General features: G+C 37.4%; 1 long non-coding RNA gene across 1 annotated transcript; it reads left to right on the forward strand.

Moving 5' to 3' along the window:
* Positions 1-67: 67 nt before the first annotated feature.
* Positions 68-858, forward strand: LOC143208186 (uncharacterized). The gene is made up of 2 exons (XR_013008859.1): positions 68-464; positions 679-858. It is a non-coding gene; the product is annotated as an uncharacterized LOC143208186 (long non-coding RNA).
* Positions 859-7,292: the final 6,434 nt, after the last annotated feature.

A 7,292-nucleotide genomic window follows, 5' to 3' on the forward strand; every position in this document is an offset into this window, starting at 1 on the left:
ATTCTTGAGAAAATGTGGCACCTTGAGCGCCCCGCAGAATTTTAAGAAATTGATATGATTTGTTTATGAAAAACGAATGTATGACAAGTGTACTTCTGTATATTTTGTAACTCGTAGGACACGTCCCGGAGTCTTTTTGTCCGGAATAGATTGTTTCGGTACATTCCCACCGATATAGCTGCCTCAGGGCTCTGTACATTATCGCCTCATCATAGATACGTTGCTGTTTCGGACGCGCATGCGCGGAAAAAAGGTGACCCGTCTGGTAACACTGAGGGGTGATCATGAGGGGTGTCACGGTGAGATGATGTACCCCCTCGAGTGCTGGTTTGGTCACTTTCTGGAGACCCTGCTCGGGACGGGATATTCTGACTCTGACCCAAAGATTTGCTCTGACCCGAAATCGAAACGTGCCTCGGACCTGCCGCGAGTGCCGGCTACAGTGGGCTGGATCGAGAAATTTGGTGACATTTTACTATAACTTTTGAACCCTAAGAGATATCGGAATGAAATTTCCACTAAAATTAATTAGAAAATTATTCCTATCTACTCATAAGTATCGTAATAAATATAAATTTTTTGTCATAATTTTACAATTCATTGTTTAAATTTTATTGTCTTACAATAATATTTGAAATTGTTTACTCGTGAGCGCTCTAGCATATATTTTGGTTACAGACGAAAATGTGTGTGGAGCGAGACGTCCCCATTCCACTCAAATCCAATCGGATGCACATTCGTACATACTTACCTTCGTCACCGCATTCTTGCCAAGTTGTACCTTCTTCTTATTGCACCATGTACACGTTTAATATTGTAATTTTCTTGGTTAAAAATAAAGGATGTTACTTACAACAATTAATGAGTTCTTTTTTCCCCACCCTGTACATCACCATTCCATAGTAAAATTAGATCAACATATTGGAAAATTTTGGATAGAGAAAAATGTTCCAAATTAGACAAAAATTAAGTTCTCTGTATTCGGAGAATCTTAGTTTTCGATTTTCGAAAAATTTTCGGTCGTCTGGCTTGACGTTGACTTGCACTACTGAATTTCGTGCCACCTCCTTCGATATCATGTTCTCCTAATACAAAACTCAATTTTCGAGATTTCCGAAAATTTTCGCCAATTTTCGACCGTCTGGTTTGTCGATGACTTGTACTACTGAATTTTCGAAAATTTTCGAGCGTCTGGCCTGACGTTGACTTGCACTACTGAATTTTGTGCCACCTCCTTCGATATCATGTTCTCCTAATACAAAACTCAATTTTCGAGATTTCCGAAAATTTTCGCCAATTTTCGACCGTCTGGTTTGTCGATGACCTGTACTACTGAATTTTCGAAAATTTTCGAGCGTCTGGCCTGACGTTGACTTGCACTACTGAATTTTGTGCCACCTCCTTCGATATCATGTTCTCCTAATACAAAACTCAATTTTCGAGATTTCCGAAAATTTTCGCCAATTTTCGACCGTCTGGTTTGTCGATGACCTGTACTACTGAATTTTCGAAAATTTTCGAGCGTCTGGCCTGACGTTGACTTGCACTACTGAATTTCGTGCCACCTCCTTTGATATCATGTTCTCCTAATACAAAACTCAATTTTCGAGATTTCCGAAAATTTTCGCCAATTTTCGACCGTCTGGTTTGTCGATGACTTGTACTACTGAATTTTCGAAAATTTTCGAGCGTCTGGCCTGACGTTGACTTGCACTACTGAATTTTGTGCCACCTCCTTCGATATCATGTTCTCCTAATACAAAACTCAATTTTCGAGATTTCCGAAAATTTTCGCCAATTTTCGACCGTCTGGTTTGTCGATGACCTGTACTACTGAATTTTCGAAAATTTTCGAGCGTCTGGCCTGACGTTGACTTGCACTACTGAATTTTGTGCCACCTCCTTCGATATCATGTTCTCCTAATACAAAACTCAATTTTCGAGATTTCCGAAAATTTTCGCCAATTTTCGACCGTCTGGTTTGTCGATGACCTGTACTACTGAATTTTCGAAAATTTTCGAGCGTCTGGCCTGACGTTGACTTGCACTACTGAATTTCGTGCCACCTCCTTTGATATCATGTTCTCCTAATACAAAACTCAATTTTCGAGATTTCCGAAAATTTTCGCCAATTTTCGACCGTCTGGTTTGTCGATGACTTGTACTACTGAATTTTCGAAAATTTTCGAGCGTCTGGCCTGACGTTGACTTGCACTACTGAATTTTCGAAAATTTTCGAGCGTCTGGCCTGACGTTGACTTGCACTACTGAATTTTGTGCCACCTCCTTCGATATCATGTTCTCCTAATACAAAACTCAATTTTCGAGATTTCCGAAAATTTTCGCCAATTTTCGACCGTCTGGTTTGTCGATGACTTGTACTACTGAATTTTCGAAAATTTTCGAGCGTCTGGCCTGACGTTGACTTGCACTACTGAATTTCGCGCCACCTCCTTCGATATCATGTTCTCCTAATACAAAGTTCAATTTTCGAGATTTCCGAAAATTTTCGCCAATTTTCGACCGTCTGGTTTGTCGATGACTTGTACTACTGAATTTTCGAAAATTTTCGAGCGTCTGGCCTGACGTTGACTTGCACTACTGAATTTTCGAAAATTTTCGAGCGTCTGGCCTGACGTTGACTTGCACTACTGAATTTTGTGCCACCTCCTTCGATATCATGTTCTCCTAATACAAAACTCAATTTTCGAGATTTCCGAAAATTTTCGCCAATTTTCGACCGTCTGGTTTGTCGATGACTTGTACTACTGAATTTTCGAAAATTTTCGAGCGTCTGGCCTGACGTTGACTTGCACTACTGAATTTCGCGCCACCTCCTTCGATATCATGTTCTCCTAATACAAAGTTCAATTTTCGAGATTTCCGAAAATTTTCGCCAATTTTCGACCGTCTGGTTTGTCGATGACTTGTACTACTGAATTTTCGAAAATTTTCGAGCGTCTGGCCTGACGTTGACTTGCACTACTGAATTTTCGAAAATTTTCGAGCGTCTGGCCTGACGTTGACTTGCACTACTGAATTTCGTGCCACCTCCTTCGATATCATGTTCTCCTAATACAAAACTCAATTTTCGAGATTTCCGAAAATTTTCGCCAATTTTCGACCGTCTGGTTTGTCGATGACTTGTACTACTGAATTTTCGAAAATTTTCGAGCTTCTGGCCTGACGTTGACTTGCACTACTGAATTTCGTGCCACCTCCTTCGATATCATGTTCTCCTAATACAAAGTTCAATTTTCGAGGTTTTCGAAAATTTTCCGAAATTTTTGGATTTCTACTAGGGGAACATGATAGTAAAGGAGGTATCTCAAAAATTCAGTAGTACAACTCAACGACAAGCCAGACGGACGTAAATGTTTATTTTTCAATGTTTCGCTATTTTTGCAATTCCAAATCAGTACAGTAACTGAATGACAAGTTAGACGGGCGTACTATTTTGCGGAGACCAGTAGTACAACACTACGAGAATTCGGACGTTCGGGAAAAATTGGTGGTTCAATAAATATACATGCACATATGTATGCTTTTTTATTACTTTGTCTTTTTATTTATTCATTGTAGATTCATACATGTTTGTATTGTACATATGTACATAACTTATATACCACTTATTTATAACAAGAATGTTGACTGGCTCAAAGAGACTCGGCACTCCGTCAGACTTCTACTGCAATACTGCTATACAGGCGAAGTACGGACAATTTATTAGATGATCGTCCCACCGCTATACTGCTATACCCCGCTTGTGCTGCGACAGCCGATTCTCGAGTTATCGGTTAAAGGGATACTGTGGTACTATGGAAGAGAATTAGGTTTGAAATAATCATAGATATTAATTTACAAGATCTTTATTGAATATCAACGAAAATTCGAAGTGTGCAGCTATTAGTTCGATATTATCTTTTATTAGTAAGATACTATAGAAGTTCTTACAAATAGAGGAGCTTGCTGCACAAGAGACCCGGAAAGGGAGTCAGAACGAATGCAATATTCCTTCAGGCTCTCTTTCTTACAATGACGGACTTATTATACTAAATTACGCAGGTATGTCGAGTAAGTATTGAATTTTAAATCAGAAATATAAACTTTTGGAAGACTGAAGACTGAAAGTTCCGATGGAAATTCTAGTTAGAATATCAGAATTAATAATCGACGGTGTTCGTTGAATTACCAGTTGAAGGACAGAATTGTTCAAAAGTGAGCCAGGGATAAGCATATGAGGCATTGAAGAATATTAGAAATAATACTTAACGGTGTTCGCTGAATGAACAGCTGAAGGACAGAATTGTTGAAAGTGGTGGGAGGTAGTGGAAGGTGATGGAAGATGGTGGAAGGTGGTTGAAGGTGCCAAAAAAGTCCTGCCTTAAGATTGTTGACTCTTATCAGATGACTCTTGATCAGCTCCTGGTTGGTCCCTGGTCTCGCCGCGTGCGCAGCGATGCGCAACTCCCCTCACCTCTACTATTATCGATCGATTTCGATCCGCGTGATAGTAGATATTGATAAATTTATTACTTTTGGCTGTTTAATGTTTAGAACAATTCCTTTTGCAAACGATGTCGACAAGCACTCCGTTGACCACCTTGTCATCTAATTTTTCAACACAATGATATTACATTAATTTTATTACAACTACACGTTGACCACACCTTGAAGGTTTCTGAAAACATGTTGAAATCGATAGGTTTTAAAGTATTCGAATAAATTGCCGATGCTGCACGATACAGACAATTGTAATGATAAAATTGATTTCTTTAGAAAGTATTAAAACAGTGTTCTATTACTTTGTCATGCTATATACAATTTTACTCCTTGGCGGTCCACTACGATTTTGAATAGATTTGCAAATGCTTTGAACGTACACTTTGTTGATAACGTTGCGCATGACACGACAACGGTAATGAGGCGTGAGCGCCTCAGAATGTTGGGCAATGAAAATACATTCGATGCCAGGTCTATTTTTACACTTCGTCTGTGCGACTATGCGACTATTCGATCGGATTAGATCAAATGATCGTTAAAAGTAGACGATATTTCGTTATTGGCAATACTTTTATTCATTCACATAATTGGCTGCTTAGCTAAGATTGAGTAAAAAATGTGTGTGCCCGATAAATCTTTGAAATACACAAGTGATAGCTGAAATATATATACCATACATAGTAATTATAAATATACAGTTAAGGTTAACAAAACTTATTTGTTAAAGTAATGTTTAATTTTTTATTGAACCGTCGAAGACTAATCGAGATTTCGGATGATCGAGGATCGGATAATTGATGGCTCTATACTGTACTTGTATAATATAGTCTAGATATATTAATATATATACATAATATTACACGATATATTTTAATATTATAATATTATATGATACATGTTTAAAGATACGATAAAGCGAAAGAGTTTTTTGACCGAATTCAGAAAAAAATGAAAAGCTACTGAACGGCGACATATTTAAAGGAAAATATTATAGAAATCAGTCGGAGCATATGTAATTATGAATTTATCTAGAAATATAATTTGATGGATGAACTCGCAGACTTCCGGTAGCACTGAAGTGGGCGGAACACTTCGAAGACATTAATGTGTGCCGTAATGAATACTGTACAAGAAAATACCGGCATATCATTCCATTAAGAATGACAATTAGAATTGATAACATCGAGAAAAAATTGCAACGAAAAGTTGTTATGCATTAGCGCGCTGCTTGTATCTGAGCTGTCCATCTTCTGCTGCGAAAATCTCTAACGACATCAACTCAACAAAAGACATTAAGCTAGCGAGTTACAATATTAACTGACGAATGCTTACATAAAATGTATTCATAAATATTGGGTTGGAAAGTTCGTAGCGTTTGTAAATTAAAATTGAAAGCTAAAATTCAGATGTTTATTCATAGATTTATTCAATAACATATTTTCCATTCTGTTCTATTACTTTTTGCCATTTTCCAGGTAACTTCTCGTGTTATTGAATAAATATATGAATAAATACCTTAATTTTATCTTCGATTCTTAATTCGAAAACGCTACGAACTTTCTTTCCCACCCAATACATTTATTTCAAAGCAGAGTTAATTGATTCCTTGCTTAAAGATACATAATTCATGTAATCTTGATTACTTATACTTAAAAAAAATAACTTATACACTTCAAATGTTCGTAAATATCCTAATACAATAAGTGTAGAGTAGTTTACTTAAAAAAAGATAACATTTGCACTTCAAATACTCGTAAATACGTGTGCAAAATCCTAATAAATACAATAAGTGTAGTAGTTCTTCTGAAAATAATTTCCGAAAACTGGTGGAAAAAGGCCTCGAAAACTAGAATTATGATTGCAAGGAAAATCATGTATCAAGGGGTTAATAAGAGCGGACGGCTGGCGTGGGACATCCTGTATAAGTACGTAAACGACACGTAACATATGTTGTGTTCGATCGGTAACCATAGCGATCCGAAAAACCTTGTTGTCCTGTGTGTTCGACGACAGTACACCAGCACGTGTCCTGAAATTCTGATAAGTTTACTAGTGTGTGCGAGATAGGTATTGTCACCAGCACGCATGCACGCGCTCGTGCACACATACATATATCCACAGACGTGTCACTTAACTGTGTGACGATCGTGTATACATCGCATCATGTGTGTGAATCCGAGGCAACAGGAAATCATGAATAGTGAACGCACGAACGTCGTTGTTGCTCTTTTGAGTCCAGTTCAGGTAAAATGATCCATCATCATGGCACAAAACGCTTCGAAGAACGTCTACAATCATCTTTCATGTACATCAATCGAATTATGTGTAGTGGCGAGCACGTCAATTGGAAAAGTACGTATTCTTAACACATTACCGACCGGTGATTATATTGCATAATTTTGAAAAATCTATGGTACATGATTAAACACTTTTTAATGGAACCTTCAATAACAACAGCAATTTTCATTGTGAACTAATAAGTCACCCTCAATAACGTCATCTAATAGTTTCATTTAAGATTGCAATGTAAAAGAAAATTTCTATGCTTTCTTTTGGTACAGAATCCTATTAATTCTGGTAGGCTTCTGGTAAGTAAAATGTTAAATTACGATATGTCTACCATTTTGAAGCACCTTGACCAGCTGACCGGCATTTGTTCGAAATTGCAACCCTCTTCTTATTAACCCTTTGCACTCCGTTGTCGAGTGTGATTTGACATCAGAAAAAGCAACGGGGTTTTATATGTATTTAGTTCTTCCTTTATTTTTCTTTAATTTCTTATTTTTAAG

This window comes from Lasioglossum baleicum, chromosome 4 (assembly GCF_051020765.1).
Source record: "Lasioglossum baleicum chromosome 4, iyLasBale1, whole genome shotgun sequence".
NCBI lineage: Eukaryota > Metazoa > Arthropoda > Insecta > Hymenoptera > Halictidae > Lasioglossum > Lasioglossum baleicum.